Source organism: Triticum dicoccoides, chromosome 2B (assembly GCF_002162155.2).
Source record: "Triticum dicoccoides isolate Atlit2015 ecotype Zavitan chromosome 2B, WEW_v2.0, whole genome shotgun sequence".
Lineage (NCBI taxonomy): Eukaryota > Viridiplantae > Streptophyta > Magnoliopsida > Poales > Poaceae > Triticum > Triticum dicoccoides.
In genome coordinates, this window is record NC_041383.1 from 721,298,716 (window position 1) to 721,317,440 (window position 18,725).

General features: G+C 43.3%; 1 pseudogene; it reads left to right on the forward strand.

Moving 5' to 3' along the window:
* Nucleotides 1–18,725, forward strand: part of LOC119361249 — a 60,874-nt pseudogene that overhangs the window by 14,256 nt on the left and 27,893 nt on the right.

The window sequence follows — 18,725 nt, forward strand, 5'->3', positions numbered from 1 at the left end:
CTTGGCCGTGAGGGCATTGAGGGAGAAGCGCTTGACTTATGAGCAGGCTTCTTAGGCATCGCCTTCTTCGGATGACTAGTGGAGGCCTCAGCAGAGGCAGCAGTAGAGTCTGCATTGAATTTCTTCACTGCTTCTTTTGCTTGCTTGGCCAGTTTGGCCTGGCGCTTTGCCCATTCATTAGCATAGTCCTCACTGCGCTTGAGGCTGGTGGGATCTGCCACTTGGCCTGGTGCCAATGGAGGTCTTGAGCATGGAGGGTTGAGCACGAATTTCTTCATATACTTGGGAGTAACATACCTGTACTACCTCCATTCTCGTGCCCATCTCCTCTCTAGCCGTTGTATGTGCTCCTTGCGCTAATTCTTGTCCTCCTTGCCAAACTTGGCCTCATTAGAAGTGCAGTATCCAGCATAAATGTCCTCAGGGATTTCAAATGCAGTATTGACCTCAGGCCTCTTTCCTCCCTTCTGTGGCTTCTTATCAGCCATTTTCTTCAGCTGAGGAATATGAACAACTGAGGTTTCTGAAGAGGTGTGCAACTTTTCTTCGAGGAACGCTGCAAATGAGTTAAGTTGATGAGAACCTAGTGATTCAGCAGCAGACATTTGTACCTGTGAACAGAGTATAGTTGCGAGGAATTTGGAGAGGTCATATGCGTTCTCAGAAGGTTTTTCAAAAAAGAATAGGTTTGAGGAATTTGACCAGATGAGTCTTGAGGAATTTCACTAAGCGTTCTTTGTCTTAGGTTCTAGAGTTGTATAGATCGAAAATCCATACAATTGAGGAATCTTGAACAAAAACATTGCTTAGAGAAACGAATCAAGAGCCGATGACATGTGAGGTGTTCATGTGTGTGAAGATTTGAAGAATAAACACCTTTGAAGATTTTCAATAAAACAAAAGAATCAAATAGGGTAGTAAAAGTAACTTTTAATTACCCGAGATGAAGAACAAAACAAACTGAGAAGTGTAGATGTGAAGTTCGTCAGTTCAGATCTTCCACGCCCTAACTTGGTAGAGGAAGACGGCTACGGCGGCGGCAGAGTGAAGAAATCCGCAACTGGCGCGAGTACGACAGTGACGAGGTTGAGGCCGTTAAGCTCTTCCTCACCGATGACGATGAAGTAGCGGCGGTGCTAGGGTTTCGGGAAGCTCGAGCAGGAGTGAGAGCGAGGGGAGTAAAAATTGAAGTGAGGAAGAGGCGGGGGTATTTATAGTGGAAGTGAAAAATTGTACGCCCGAAGATTTTGGACGAACGTGCCCCTGGCCCTTCTCATTCGCTTGACATGTGTCACCCACGTACTGAGAGTTGGCGATCGTGTAGGATCGTGGGTGAATAGATAAGTATTGTCGTGGGATGCGAAATGGTTTGAGAGGCAAAGCCGAAAATTCAGATCAGATATATTAAAATTTCCGTTCACAATTTCTTCAGCTGTCAAGGACACAATGAAGATTTTGAACGAGTTTCAAATAGAACGCACATGAAGAATTTGTGAATAGACCAGGTTGAGTTTAGCATAGAGGGGGAAGGGTCCGATCACATTCACTGAGCAGAAGAAATCAACTTGCAAAATTAGCAATAAGTGAATGTTTTAGAGGACATAAAACTCATACATATATTTTCAAATGAAGAACAACACCGGAAAGAGTGAAGACAATGCAAAGTTGAAGAATTTAAAAAAACTGAGGAATTTCAAAAACGAATAAAAACTCAAATTGAAGATTTTCAACTTTGGTTGGTGGCGTGACCCACCATATAAGAAAGCTGATTTCAGACACCGCGTACAATTGTCGTAGGGCTCCGAGAATCAATTTCTTAATTAATTTCTTCACACGGGTTAGTCTTCATTGATTGAAGAAAAACGTTACTTCATGTGTTGCGCATCTAAGTCATCAAGTCAGCATAAGTGTTAGGATGTGTGTCCATTTCAGAGAACATTAGAAGATTCTAGGATATTTAGCTCACACCGCGACTTGCTAAATCTCTTCTCATCCAAGGGCTTAGTGAAGATATCGGCCAGCTGATCTCCAGTGCTTGCGTGGTCGATGGAGATGTCTCCCTTCAACACATGATCACAAAAAAATGATGACGAATCTGGATGTGCTTGGTCTTTGAGTGCTGAACTGGGTTATGAGCAATCTTGATAGCACTCTCATTGTCGCAGTAGAGAGGCACATTCTTCACGTTGATGCCATAGTCCTTGAGTGTTTGCTTCATCCAAAGTAATTGAGCACAGCATGATCCAGCATCAATGTACTCAGCTTCTGCAGTTGAGAGTGATACACAGTTCTGTTTCTTCGAGGACCAACAGAGCAAAGATCGTCCGAGGAAATGATATGTGCCTGATGTAGACTTGCGGTCCATGCGACCGCCAGCATAGTCAGAGTCTGAATATCCAATGAGATCGAATGAAGAGCCCTTGGGATACCATAATCCAAGTGTTGGTGTGTGAGCTAGATATCGAAGAATATGCTTCAAAGCCTTATGGTGTGATTCCTTCGGTGTAGCTTGAAATCGGGCACACATGCAAACACTAAGCATAATATATGGCCTAGATGCACATAGATACAATAAAGAGCCAATCATGGAGCGTTATACCTTTTGATCGAAGTCTTTACCATTTTCATCAATGCATAGATGGCCATTTGTGGGCATTGGAATTTTGACCCCTTTGCAGTCTTGCATGCCGAATTTCCTCAATACGTCCTTGAGGTATTTCTCCTGAGAAATGAATATGCCATTGCGCTGTTGACGAATTTGAAGACCTAAAAAGAATTTCAACTCTCCCATCATAGACATTTGATATTCTTCACTCATTGTATAGGCAAATTCATCACTATAACGTCCATCAGTACAGCCAAAGATAATATCATCAACATATATTCGGCACACAAACAATTCATCATCATATGACTTAGTGAAAAGAGTAGGGTCGAGTGAACCGGGTTTGAAGCCTTTCTTCATGAGGAATTCCTTCAAAGTATCATACCACGCCCGAGGGGCTTGCTTGAGGCCATACAGGGCCTTGTTGAGTCTGAAGACTTTGTCAGGATCCTTTGGATCTTCAAAACCTGGGGGTTGAGCAACATATACTTCTTCCTCAAGCTTACCCGAATGCACTTTTCACATCCATTTGATATAAGGTGATATTATGATGGTTAGCATAAGCAAGTAATATGTGAATAGCCTCAAGTCTAGCAACAGGTGCAAAAGTTTCATCGAAATCAATTCCTTCAACCTGTGTGTAGCCTTGAGCTACAAGTTGTGCCTTATTCCTCACCACAAGGCCATTTTCATCTTGCTTGTTTCGATAGATCCACTTTGTGCCAATAATGTTCTGCTTGCGAGGATATGGACGTTTGACCAGTTCCCAGACATTGTTGAGCTCGAACTGATGTAATTCTTCTTGCATAGCTTGAATCCACTCAGGCTCTAGAAATGCTTCATCTATCTTAGTGGGCTCTGTGATAGAGACAAAAGCAAAGTGCCCACAAAAGTTAGACAAATGTGAAGCTTTTGAGCGTGTGAGAGGACCTGGTGCTTCAATGTCATCAATGATCTTCTCGACTTGCACTTCATTTGCAATACGAGGATGAGCGGGTTGTCTTCGAGGAATTTGATCCGCATTCTCTTCAGGAGCATTTTCCTCAGCACCATTTTCTTCAGGTGCGCCAGCTCAATGTTCATCACGTTCTGGAATGAATTCTTCAGCAGATTCTTCGATGGGAATGGCATCCTCAGTAGCCTTGAACTTGATAGATTCTTCAAGTGCTGGTTCATCTAACACAGAAGGTAGGTGCTCTCTTTGTGAGCCATTAGTCTCATTGAACCGCACATCTACAGTTTCAACAACTTTGTGAAGAACGCTGTTGAAGACTCTGTAGGTGTGCGAGTCCTTTCCATAACCAAGCATAAAACCCTCATGTGCTTTCGGTGCAAATTTAGAATTGTGATGAGGATCTCTAATCCAGCATTTAGCACCGAAGACTTTGAAGTAACTCACATTGGGTTTCTTATCAGCGAGGAGTTCATAGGCAGTCTTCTTGAAGAATTTGTGAAGATATACCCTATTGATGACGTGGCACGCAGTATAAATGGCCTCAATCCAGAATTGACGAGGTGTCTTGTATTCGTCAAGCATAGTGCAAGCCATCTCAACAAGGGTCCTGTTCTTCCGCTCCACGATGCCATTCTGCTGAGGAGTATAAGGAGCAGATAGCTCATGAGTAATACCAAGTTCATCAAGATAGCCATCAAGACCAGAATTCTTGAACTCGGTCCCACTGTCACTTCTGATGTGCTTGATCTTCACACCAAAGTTGGTTGAAGCCCTCGAGGAAAATCGTTTGAAGACTTCCTGCACCTCATGTTTGTAAGTGACAATGTGCACCCATGTTTAACGAGAATAATCATCAACAATAACAAACCCATATTGAGTTGCATCATTTAGAATTGCAGAATAATGATTAGGACCAAAGATATCCATGTGAAGCAATTCAAATGGTCGAGTGGTAGTCATGATAGTATTCGCTGGATGCTTGGCCTTTGTCATCTTTCTAGCTTCACAGGCTCCACATAAGTGATCCCTGAGGAATTTGATGTTCTCAATGCCAATGACATGCTTCTTCTTCGCAAGCGTGTGCAAATTCCTCATGCTTGCATGACCAAGTCGTCGATGCCATAGCCAGCCTTCTGAAGCTTTTGAAAGTAGGCATACGGCTGGTTGTGGTCCTATAGAGAAATCAAAAATGTACAAGTCTCCTCTCCTAAAGCCTTCGAGACTTTGGAATGGTCAGCTTCCATGATCACAACACAACGATATTTTCCAAAGACAACAACCATATCGAGATCACAAAGCATTGAGACAGACACGAGGTTGTATCCTAAGGACTCGACAAGCATGACTTTGTCCATGTGTCAATCCTTTGAGATCGCAACCTTACCTAGACCCAATACCTGACTTTTGCCTTTGTCAGCGAAGATTATATGCTTGAGATGCGACGGTGATAAAGGATCATCCATCAATAGATTCTTGTCACCAGTCATGTGATTCGTACATCCACTATCGAGGACCCACTCATTTGCTTTGGGTTGATCATCCTGCAGATGAATTAGTGCAACTTATGAACTCATATACTTCATCAGTGAAGGATATGACATCAATATCATTAGATCAATTTCATCAAGCAATATCACAGATAAAATAGTATGAGGATGTGAGAAATGAGAATTCATTTCTTCATGATTAGCCCGCGTCCTTTCAGGCACTGTTCAAGTCTCCAGCAAATTCTTCAGACGTTTTGAGCACGTCTGGAGACCTGACCCTGCATAAGAGATTAGTTCTTTTTCTTCACCACCCACATCTGAAGGGGTGGCAAAGAATTCATCACTCTGCGAGCACCATATGAGAAAGGTGGCATAGAAGCCAGTCCGCTTCGTTTCACATGAGAGGGGTTAGGGTAAGATATGAATAAGCAGAGAAATTCTTCGAGGACTTATGAACATAATGATTTGAAGAATAATGCTCATATTCATAGCCCTTAGCTCTACCCTGCGAAACAGAGGGGTTAGCACGATGATGATCATGTGAGGATTTTGATCCTGTTGAGGAATTTGATCCACATGAGGAATTTGGTCCGTATGAGGACTTGGATCCATATGAAGAATTAGGTTCATATGAAGAATTTGATCTGGGGTTCCTATTCTTCACAGGTGGTGTCATGAGGACATTCACTTGAAGACTTTCAAGACAACTTTTGGGAACCCAGATTTTCTTCATAGGGGAACCATTCCTGCAGTTAGTGCCAACATATCTAGCAAATACTTCACCATTCTAATTTTTGAACAGTTTATAGTTGGAGTCAAATGACTCAATAGAAGAATGAGGAGATTCACATGTAAAGCCAAATAAATTGGATGGATCAACTGGAGGTCCCTTTGCAGCAACCCATGAGGTTTTGGGGTACTGCTCAGGCTTCCAATATGTTCCATCAACATTGAGTTTCCTCTGAGGCTCTTTGAGGATCTGCTTTTTAAGCACATCACAAAGAATCTGATGCCCTTTGAGGCTTTTGTACATGCCTGTCGTGTAGAGTTCCTTTAGCCCTGCATCATCAGTGGTACTAGCAATGTCCTCAGATGAGGAATTAATGATAGCAGAGACAAGTGAAGAATTTGTAACATTAGAAGCATTTGAACATTCAGGTGAAGAATTAGCAGATTCACGTTCAATGCACTTCAGACATGGATGAACAAATTCTTCCCGAGTAGCGCTGATTTGTTGAGCAAGTAATGAATCGCGCTCCTTCTGAAGATCTTCATAACTCACTCTTAGCTTCTCAAGATATTGCTTTCTTTGAAGAAATTCATAAGAAAGCTTCTCATGATCAGATAAGAGAGTGTTATGACGACCTTGAAGGTTGTCAAACTTGGACTGAAGTCTCTGAAGATTATCAGTCAAGGTTTTAGTGCGGTCCATTTCTTCACCCAACATATCATCACTTTTATCTAGCATGTTTTGAAACTTTTCAAAAGCCTTTTGTTGTTTTACAGCAATCTTAGCAAGTTTAGAGTAACTGGGCTTGAGATTTTCATCCGATTCATCCTCACTAGATTCAGAGGAGGCGTATTTAGTTACCTTGGCACCCTTTGCCATGAAGCAATAGGTGGGAGCGTAGTCATCATTGCCTTCATCAGCCTTGTTGGTGAAGCCATTTTCTTCAGAATTGAAGATAGACTTGCTGACGAATGCAGTAGCGAGTGCTAGGCTCGCCACACCAGACATGGACTCCTCAGATGCCTCCTCGTCCTCATGTTCCTCAGATTCAGCCTCAGAGTCCATTTCCTTGCCAATGAATGCCCGAGCCTTCTTGGAGTTGATCTTCTTGTGAGATGAAAACTTCGAGGATTGTGATGATGAAGACTTTGAAGATTTCTTCTTCTTCTTGGTATCATCTGAACTATAATGCTTGTATTTCTTCTTCTTGAATTCCTTATCCCACTGAGGACAATCTTGAATGTAGTGACCAGGTTTCTTGCATTTGTGGCATAGCCTCTTCTTGTAGTGATTGGATGAGGAATCTTTGCTCCTTGAGGATTTTCCAAAGCAACCACGTCTTGAGAATTTCTAAAATTTCTTCAGGAGCAGTGCTAGTTCCTGGCTCAGTTCTTCAGGATCACCAAGGCTGCTAGCGGAGTCCTCTTCTTCAGACTCAGAGACTGCCTTGGCCTTCAGAGCACGTGGTTTGCCATAGCTCGAACCATATAGATCTCTCTTCTCAGCAAGCTGGAACTCATGAGTGTTTAGCCTCTCGAGGATATCAGCAGGATCAAGTGACTTGTAATCAGCACGCTCTTGAATCATTAGTGCCAGAGTGTCAAATGAAGAATCGAGCGATCTCAGCAATTTCTTCACCACCTCATGGTCGGTGATGTTAGTGGCGCCAAGCGCTTGAAGCTCATTTGAGATATCAGTGAGGCGATCGAAGGTTTGCTGAACATTTTATTGTCGAGTCTTTTGAAGCGGTTGAAGAGATTGTGAAGAACGTCAACACGAGAGTCACGTTGACATGAGACTCCTTCATTTACTTTGGAGAGCCTGTCCCAGATAAGCTTAGCAGTTTCCAAAGCACTCACTCTACCATATTTCCCTTTGCTCAGATGGCCACATATGATGTTCTTCGCTTGAGAATCGAGTTCTTGAATCTCTTCACATCAGCAGCATTCAGGGAAGGTGTGATTGAGGGAACACCATTTTCCACAACATACCAGAGATCGTTATCAATTGCCTCAAGATGCATTCGCATCTTATTCTTCCAATAGGGGTAGTCTGTTCCATCGAAGGTAGGACACCCAGCAGAGACCTTGATCATACCTGCGGTCGACATAACTAAAACTCCAGGAGGTTAAACCAAAACCACACAGAACAAGGGAGTACCTTGATCTGATACCAATTGAAAGTGCGTTATATCGACTAGAGGGGGGGGTGAATAGGCGATTTTTATGAATTCTTCATTGAGGAATTTGCTGGTGAGGAAATTCCTTAGCGAAGAACTAATTGCAGCGGAAATAAGTACTCAGAAGTAAACATAACATAACACAAGCACAATCATCATGATGAAATGAAGACAAGCACAGAGTACAGAAAGCGTAAACACATGATAACACAGGATGAAGACGAACAGACTGAAGAAATTGAACTGAGGAAATTGAGAAAGTCTTCAGTCAAAGTCTTCAAATAGATATGAACAAGCACACAACTGGTGAAATGAGGAATTAAAAGAGTTTAGTAAATAGAACTAGTAAGCTCGGTGAGGACAGTGATTTGGTAGACCAGTTCCAACTGCTGTCTCAATTGTACATCTGGTTGGAGCGGCTGAGTATTTAAACTTGAGGATACCCAGTCCCGGACACACAGTCCTCACCATATTCTCCTTGAGCTAAAGTCACATAGACCTCGCCCAATCACTCGTGGTAAGTCTTCAGGTGACTTCCGAACCTTCACAAACTCGGTCACTCGGCTATCCACAATTCCTCTTGGATGCTCTAGACCTTGACGCCTAACCGTCTCGAAGGAGCACATTTTTCAAAGGTAACAAGCATCGAATCCACGCAGGATCAATCTCTTCAGTGATGCTCAATCACTTTGGGGTTTTGTAGGTTTGGGTTTGGGTTTTCCTCACTTGATGATTTTCGCTCAAAGTCCTCGGAGGATGGGATGCTCTCAAATGACAAGTTCAGTTTCTCTCGGAGCAGCCAACCAACTAGTGGTTGTAGGGGGCGGCTATTTATAGCCGGGGAGCAGCCCGACATGATAAGACATAAATGCCCTTGTATGATATGACCATTAGGTGGGTAGATATTTTGGGACAGCTGGCGCATAACACATCAACGGTCGGAATATTTGACTCTCAAATTCCTCCGGGCTATCATGTTCCTCATTGTGTAGGCAATCCGCACTGGTGAATTCCTAACTCCTCAGTCAGAACAAATTCCTTAGAGACCAGAAGAACTTCATCTCTGTCACTGAAGAATATGAATGAACTGTGAGAGATTTCCAATGGCTTCACTCGAAGGGATTGATAGGTGTAGGATTTTGAGTTGAGCATCACTTGGAAAATTTTCCTTATTATTTCCTCGACCCCCTTTAACAGTACGGTGGTTCCTATGACTCAAGAAAGAGAAAATGAAACAATGAAATACAGAGTCTTCACGCTTCATGTTCCTCGAATGATTGCCAAGTCTTCAAGGTCACACCTATTTCTTCACTTTCAAAATCTTCAGAAATCCAAAGTCTTCAGTTGAAGAACTTCATTTTAGGGGTCGACTTTCTCTGTAAATATCAAACTCCTCATAGACTTATAGACCTGTGTACACTCACAAACGCATCAATCCCTTAACCTGTAAGTCTTCAATACACCAAAATCACTAAGGGGCACTAGATGCACTTACAATCCTTTGTCCTTGAAGGTCTGGAGTGATGCCACCAGTTTCTCTGTTACAACATTGGACCAATCATATGATGATATGTTACTTGCTGGTCCTTCTAGAGTTGCTAAGTAGTCGGGGCTAACGCAGTCATATGTCATTGGGCATAGAAATACCGCTGTTGCAAACATCACGAAAACCCATTGAAACACTTCTCTTGTCAGTTCTGGGGTTATGAGATCAGTTAACTCTCTGATGTATGGAGCATGCCCAGCACACCGAGTTTCAGACTTAACCTGACATCTGAAAGCTTTTGAGCATTTTCTAGGGAGAATCTGCCGGCCCAGTGGAATTCCTAAGATCTGGTGCATGGTGTACGAGTTGATGAGGAATTTGTATCCACTAGGAAGTATGAAACACCTAGAAGGGCAATCAAAATAGCGAACAAGCCAGCGAACGAAACACCTTGGAATCTCATGATAGCACAGATCTAGAAGGTATCCAAATCCAATATCTCTGACAAGCTGCTTTTGTGGTTCTGTTAGCTTTTTACAGTCAGTAATGAATTTCTGGAAGCGAAGTTTTGTGCTGAACTCTTCTTCATATTCACCCATTGTAACAGCTCTGTGGACAAAGATAAGAAATGACCTTTAGCAAATGTATTGTTGAACCACATGCTTTTCTGGCAGAAGCTTACATACAAACACTGAGTCACCAAAACAGAGACAAATATTTAAGCTGTGATTAAAAATGCAGCTAGAATGAGAGGCATTGATTTCCAAAGAAATTTCAACGACACACGCGAGATGAATGATAAAAAACACCTACTTCGAGGCAGCAAGCTGCTTCTTTGCCCTATACTCCTCAACAAGCTTTTTGTGTGCTGCACGTTTTAACTCGATCCTTAGTCTCTCTGTTTCTAGCTGGTCATGAACCATGAAATCTTAGGTGACAATCTCTGTGCCATCGACACACTGGGACTAAGTCTCCGATAGCTATGGGGTGGAGTCCATCTCATCGAACTCTACATAAGAGGTCACGAGACATCATCGTTACTAGGTCAGCTATGTAAGACAGTTGTTAGCAGTCCATGTGAGACCATCAGCAACAGCTTGGTCCATGTAAGACGGTTTCTAACTCTAAGTTAGTAATTGCTTTGCAAAAAGGGACGTAAGTCCTTTGGATCGGATCTATACAATCATTTGACCTGTGACCTCATGTTAGGGATCAGGATAGAGAATTTTGATTGCAGTTTCATTGAGCTCTGCAACTAATATAAGATGTGGTCACGAGAGTTCTTAAGTTTTCCATGGCTGGAGATATAACTCAACTTAGCAAAACCACGGTGCAAGCATGCAGTTGGCATGATTAAAATGAGGTCAGCTGAGTCCTAATTTTAAATCCATAATCCTTCTACTATTAAGACGGCACAACAGTTTGAGTACGGACCAGCTGAAGATAATTGGATCCGGAACTGATATTCAAATCGCGCCCCACCTGCTGTGTTGCGCAGATGCGGTGTGTACACAGCCCGCGGAATTGCTAGCACATGTAATTTTTTTGTTCAAACGTTGAATCGGTGGCATAATCATGGTGATGATGCAATGGATTACCTGAACAGGAGATCCACGGCAAGTGAGATGAAGGTGACCGATAATTTTTCAGTGACGAGCGAACTCTGCGGATGGATCAGGATTGGCTTTCCTTTGGAGAGCTAGAATGTGCCTCGCCTGTCGCCACCGATGCTAGATGGAGAGAGATCTGGAACTCATCTTGCGGATGACCCAACAAGTTAGTCAAATACTTGGAGGAACTATTTGAGAGCCCACATGTCAGTATGACTTCGAAGTCCACCTACCACATTTTCTCACCCAGATGGAGGTGCTCCTCGTAGGACTCATATAAGGCCGACCCCACAAGTTAGTGAGAGACTTAGAGGAATTAGTAACTGAGAGACACTTGTCAGTCTCGTCAACGGTCAAGTGAAGTCGACCTACCACATCTCATCATGCCGAAAAAACATGTGCATCTCTCATGCGTCCCAAAACTCACCCCACCTATCAGGTTATTCTTCTCCTGCACACAAAAAATTGAAGTAGCCTCTCTCTTTCTTTCTCTCTCTCTCTCTATCTTTCTCTCTCTCTCCGTCTCTCTTTCTCTTTTCTCTCTCTCCCAGATTCAAAATCATTGAAGGAGATCGCTGACATACTTCAGGGAAGCAGATCCCCCCACAATTTAGAAAGGTGTGAGTTTCGAACAATTAGCACATAAGATTCGGCAATCAAAGGTTAGTAAAAAAATTATCAACGCACCTTTGCGTGGCGATTCCTCATACACAAGATTCAATTCGTGGATGAATTTCTTGTGGTCGGGATTCATAGAATAAAACTATTTAGTTTTACATTGTAGCTCTGATTTGCGTTTGTTTTTTGTTTTGTGCACTCTCGTCCTTGTAATATGAGCTTCTTACTTTTGTTAGGTTTGAATGGTTATCTTTGTGTTAAGTGTTGCACAAGCAAACTAGCATCAGAGGATCTCACTTTGGCTGAGGTTGTAGTTTAATTAAAAATTAAAATATGTATATATCTATATATGTCAATTATATAGAAGTAAAAATATATCTCTGTTGCATGGTAAGTGTAATACGTTAGTAAGAAAGATTGAGATCGACTTTGAAAATTTTCAACACTGATACTGCAGGTTTATAACCTTTATATTTATTACGTCTCTTTTTTGGGCAGATGTTCAGGAGTGCGTCACCTTGTCAGGACAACAGGGACGGTCGGTCTTTGAACGGCATCGGTAAGGATTATGGGAGGCAGATTATAGTAAGGCAGTTGAACATTAGGGTTTGGTCTTTTATTTCTGGGGCGTTTGCTGTCAAGGTGCCACCACTGAGAACACCAATTAGTAGATCATTAAGAACAACAAAAATGATTAATATATCCTGGATGAATGCTGTAATATCTGTTTATCCTGTGCATCTACTATGCAGTTGAGTATCGAGAGGTGGAAGAAAAAAATCACTACAAAATGAGAAGAAGATCAAGGATGCAGATGCTGTCAAACACGCACATGCCATGCGGGCTGGAGTAATTGGAGTCAAGAGTGAGATACAAGTTCTTGGCAAACGTCCCAACCAGGAGCATGGTGTGCAGCAGACACCTGCGAAGAGGAGCATTCTAAGCAGCAGAGACTCCACTAAGCAGATTGTGCAGGTAACGACGAAAACTTCAAACGCTGGCTTTGAACGTACGTGGAAGTTTTACGTGCAATAATGAAGCGGGCGTTGTGTTTTATGTGCGACCACTAAACAGAGCGGACGTTGTGACGCCCCAACGTTTGAAGGCGGTCATAATGAAGCGGTACAGGGTAATAGAATTTGCGTTGATGCAAGCAGAAGGATCATTGGCAACAAAAGCATTGGTGTTCAAGGATTCGGTACGGTCTGCACAAGCAAGAAGAGACCAATGACAAAGTCAAACATAGTACGAATAAACTTTACTGTTTAGCAGCACCAGAAAGCAATACAGGTGACAACAAATACGAATGTGCAACAACATTTAAAGCAAATGTATATTTTTTGTGAGCAATTTTTTCTTTGTTTTCGTCTGGTATATTTAAACTGTAGTATCCTGCACAAGCAGGTGTACGAGCAAGGAAGCAAGTATCGCGGCAGTCCACGGATCGATGAAAACATAAGGCAAGATCCTTTGAAAGGATCACCTGTGGCGTTCAACATGAGGGATCCTTCCAAAGGATCTCCGATGGCATTCAGAATCGTTAGCGAAATTACCAATGCACGGAGGTTGTCGCCAAGATTTGCTGGACAAGAGAGGCATGGGAAAACAAAGGTGACGTTGGAACTATGCTTTTTCAATTCAACACACAAACAGTTTTATGGAAGAACAGGGTAAAGTGCAAAATAGGAGGACGGCTGTTCGTCTGGTACGGCTGTATGTGCAGTTGTTCTATTGTATAGGATGTTGTTGTGCCTCTCCGGTTGTATGGTGTAAGCAGAAGCACATCTGTGCCTCTTTGTCCAGATGTGTGTGTAGCATGGTCACGTTCCTGCTGATGGGTGTAATGTGAACAGTGCTTCTGGTGTACCGCTTATACTTGGTGAAGAGGCACGGGTATATATGGTTTTGGTATACCAGATGAGCCCTGATGAGTCATGTAAATCTTTTGTTTAGAAATTAAAAAAATGCATATGCTTCTTTGGATATCTAATTCTGTTTCATGCCATATGTTCAGGATTCGGCGGAGAGGATAACAGATGCGGCAAAGAAATATCATAGTTCTCCATCCATTTCGAAGGGAACGCAACATTCATAGCAACAAGTAGCATACAGTGCCAGCACGGATTGTATGGTAGAAGCAGCACAGTCCCTTGGTTGCACAAGTGCCGGAGAAACAGGGAGCAGCATTGCACAATGCGACAGTGGAGAGGCAGACTCATTTATGGATTTGACCATGCCATGCAGAAATGACGCTGCTGCGTGTGACAAACAACAGAGCAGCAGCAGCTCCGCTGTAAGTGGACCTGTGGCTGGCGATGAAACTGATGTCGTCAGAAGTGAATGCGATCAGACGAATGAAGACACAATAGACAGAATCACCATGGCTCCGCCGACCATTGTAGAGAAAGAAATGGACGACATGTTCAAAGAAGGCATATACCCAACGATTCAGGAGGTGACCGAAGCGCTCGAACTAGAGGGTGGTATGGTATTCGGATCATTGGATGAGTGCTTTTTCTTTTTCTGCAGATATGCGAGAAAGGTTGGCTTTGCTGCCAAGCGATCAACGAGCAGAAGATCGACGTATGATCAGCAGCTTGACAAGCAGGTGTTTCAGTGCATCAAGGAAGGGCAGAATAAAACAACGGAGAGACATGTTAAGGAGAGAAGGAGCAATTGCTTGATCCGGACAAGCTGCCCAGTCCAAATAACAACCAAGAGGGATGTAGATAGGAGGAAATGGTATCTGAAGAACGTGCGCCTAGAGCACAACCAGCAACTTCAGCCATCAGATTGGATGCTGAAGTTCATGAGATGCTATAAGAAGATGACACCTCAGGAGAAATTATTTATACAAGTGCTGCAGAAGGCGAGGTTAGAACCGAGGAAGGTTATGCAGATTTTTACTGCCATGGGGAAACCGAGGCAGAAATTATGTTCGACACAATTGACATACGCAACATTGCATGCCAGGACAGAGCTGGAAAGCACACCACTGATATCAAGGACACCATGAAACTGTTTGCCGATATGCAGAGGCGGAGGCCTAGATTCCACCATGTGGAAGAGACAAAGAACAACGTAGTGCGGAGCCTGTTCTGGACAGACTCCTTGTGCAAGATGAATTATGAGCTATATGGAGATTTCGTGTCTTTTGACACGACATTCTCTACGAATATATATGGCTTACCATTTGCACCAATTATAGGTGTCGACAACCATGGGTCGACCGTCCTGTTTGGAGTAGGCCTATTGAAGGATGAGAAAATAGGGCCATTCAAGTGGCTCCTAAACACGTTTGTAGAGGCAATGGGAGGTAAGGAGCCGAAATACATAATAACAGACCAGGACCAGGCAATGAAGACTGCAATAAAGGAAGCTCTTCCGAGAACGAGGCATAGGTTTTGCTGGTGGCATATTAGGAAGAACCTAAAGGAAAATAACGCAGCAGCGTTTGCGCAGCACCCAGGGATGTCTGATGATTTATTTTGAATTGTCAAAAACTCACTAAATCAAGACGAGTTTGAGCGTGCCTGGAAAGCGGCAATTTCTGCGCACAAGGTGGAAGGCAACAAACACCTGAACACGCTATGGGAACTCAGAAATTTTTGGGTGCCGGCTTACTTCAAGGACTGCTTCTATCCTTTCTCGTCAACAACCACTCGTAGTGAGAGCACGAATTCGATGTGGAAGAATTACGTTGACCACAAGGACACTATAAAAAGGTTTGTTGATGCGTATCACATGATTCAATAAAATTGCCTCGCCACGCTTGACAAGAAAAGACACCGAACATAAGAGAAGGCGCCATCACTAGAGACGGGTTTGCCGATTGAAAGACAAGCAAGTCAAGTATACACCAATGAAATTTTCAGGAAATTCCAGCTGAAGCTATGGAACCGGACTTACTTCAAGTGCTCTGACCTGGCAAAGGGGAGGCAGTATTTTAAAAAAAAGATTACTGAGCCTAGACAAAAAGTGTGGAAACCATATCCGGGTGAGGAATTTGACAGGTCTGAGTTCAGGGTAGATGTGGATGAGCAAAAAGAAATATACAGTTGCAGTTGCAAGAAAATGAGTAGGGATGGCATTCAGTGCTGCCATGTGCTTAAGGTGATGGACCAAATAGGCATGATCGATCAACTTCGAAAATCCTTTGTCATCCCGAGATGGACCAGGAATCTATCAGAGAGTCTGAAAGTTCTATGTACAAGTCAAGGTGATAGCATGACCACACAAGAAGATGAAACTATGAGATTCGGCCTCGCTTACGCTGAGTTGTCGGATATCTGTTCAAATGCTTGCAGAAAAGAGAAGGCACACAATGTTCTGCATGAGTGTATGGTAGATATGAAAATAAAAGTCATGGCGGCACTTGCTGAGGAACCAGACACATGCATTCTTGCCGAAACTTTCAAGAACCCTCCCATGAGTGGCTCAAAGGGAACGAAAAAAGGAGATCGAATCAAAGCTGGTTCTGAGAAGAAAGGAAAAGGCAACAAAGCCACATCCAAGTGCGACCGTTGTGGATTAAAGGGTCACAGGAAAACAAACTGCCCGGATAACCCAGAAGTACAGGAGAGGATGAGGATTGAAGAGGAGCAGAGGAAATCGTAGCAGGAGAAGAGGGCAAGGTCAATGAAATGGCTGACAACACCGACAATACCATCGAGGACATCAAACGGCTCAGGACAATGCACTCCAAGCCTAGGAGGAAGACATCAGACGCCAGCAACTCCAACGACCCCACTGACAGCAGGGAGCATTTACCAAAGTCTTGCATCTACGCCAGAATCGAACATCACACAAGCTAGGCACATAGAATGCATGCAAGGAAGCCCAGGACAAGGCACAGAATCTGTGCAGTCCATTTTCCGAAAGGAAAGGTCTGAGTGGATACTTTTTGGTACCGGAGAGCAGTACGAATAGAAAAAATAAAAGGTAATAATGCAGCTTAAACAGGACGTAAGCAAAAAGCAGTGATGACCGCAATCTTTTGCTTTGTTTTTATGTATGAATATTAATATTACATGTAAATAGGTTGAATAGCTATGCAGTAGGGTGGGGTTGCACAAGGGTCGAGAAGGAAGAATGGATCGCTGAACATTCAAAAACAAGGCTGCACGTGGAGCGATGAAATAGCAAGTGATCGGTGGGGAGGGCGGGCTGGTGTCGATTGTTTATTTTCTCGTGCTGTGGTTATAAGAACGGCTTGTAAGTTAATTTGTTGCAGTTACAGAAACAAAACAAATTTAAATAAGAACGCCTTTTGTTTCTTTATGTATTTTTACTCGGCGGAGAAAAATATCAGAGGCACAGGCCATGCCACTGGTGAGTGTTCAACCGTGACTCTCACGGTTGCATGGTAAACACACAGACGGGACTCTATGTAATACCACACCATGCCTCCATGTGTTTATGTCCCGTGCCTCTCCGTTCGAACGAGTCGACGGAATCGTTCGGAAGACAGACACAAGTTAACATGACTCTATATAATATCGCACGATGCCTTTGTGTGCTTCACACCCGTTCTTCCGGCGTGGAACACATTCTTTTAATGTATGTATGTGTCATGAAAAATGAAAACTCGGAGGGGCACACCCATGCCTGGTCTGCGTGTTTAACAATGCATATTGTATAATCAAAGCCGTGACTGTTCAATAGTGCATCTATACAACCATGCTTTCACCTTGTCGTGGCATCGTGACGTTCGTTCTCTGCCTGAAAAACGTGCCTTCCACAGCCGTCCTACTGTGCGCCTGACAAAGGAGCAACGCCAGCCGATAGAGTGCTTCTTCTATTAGTAAAAGCGTGGTCCTCGTTGCTTCACTTCGATGCGTTTGACACTGGCTCCTTGGTACAAAACCGTGGTTGTACAGAGTTCTTGCCCGTGCTTTTAAGGACAATGTCTCTTGGATTGAGAGAGTCAACAGAATCATTTGGAACACAAAGAGACACGAACGTAGACCCGAACTGTTCTAGATGCCTGTGTGGCATGTAGAATAGTGTGTTACAATGCCAAAGGCAGGACCGTGTGCCTGGTACGTGACAAGCCATGCGTCTGCCAGGCTTCATTGGTTTTGTCCGTGAGCGTTTGAGCAGAATCATCTGCAAAGCAGAGGCACTGATACATCCATTTTGCATCATGCTTTTATATCGATATTTATTGCATTATGGGCTGTTATTACATGTTATGTCACAACACTTATGGCTATTCTCTCTTATTTTACAAGGTTTATCATGAAGAGGGAGGATGCCGGCAGCTGGGATTCTGGATGGAAAAGGAGTAAATATTGGAAACCTATTCTGCACAGCTCCAAAAGACCTGCAACTCCACGAAAGTCATTTTTGGATTTAATAAGAATTATTGAGCAAAGAAAGTACCGTAGGGGGCCCATACCCTAGCCAGGAGGGTGGGGGGCGCCCCCTGTCTCCTGGGCCCCCTGGTGGCCCTCCGGTGCCCATCTTCTGCTATATGAGGTCTTTTACCCTGGAAAAAATTATAAGCAAGCTTACGGGATGAAACTCTGCTGCCACGAGGTGGAACCTTGGTGGAACCAATCTAGGGCTCCGACGGAGCTGTTCTGCCAGGAAAACTTCCCTCCGGGAGGGGGAAATCATCACCATCGTCATCACCAATGATACTCTCACTAGGAGGGGGTCAATCTCCATCAACATCTTCACCAGCACCATCCCCTTTCAAAACAATAGTTCATCTCTTGTATCCAATCTTGTATCAAAACCACAAATTGGTACATGTGGGTTGCTAGTAGTGTTGATTACTCCTTGTAGTTGATGCTAATTGGTTTACTTGGTGGAAGATCATATGTTCAGATCCTTAATGCATATTAATACCCCTCTGATAATGAACATGAATATGCTTTGTGAGTAGTTACGTTTGTTCCTGAGGACATGTGTGAAGGCATGCTATTAGTAGTCATGTGAATTTGGTATTCGTTCGATATTTTGATGAGATGTATGTTGTCTCTCCTCTAGTGGTGTTATGTGAACATCGACTACATGACACTTCACCATTATTTGGGCCTAGAGGAAGG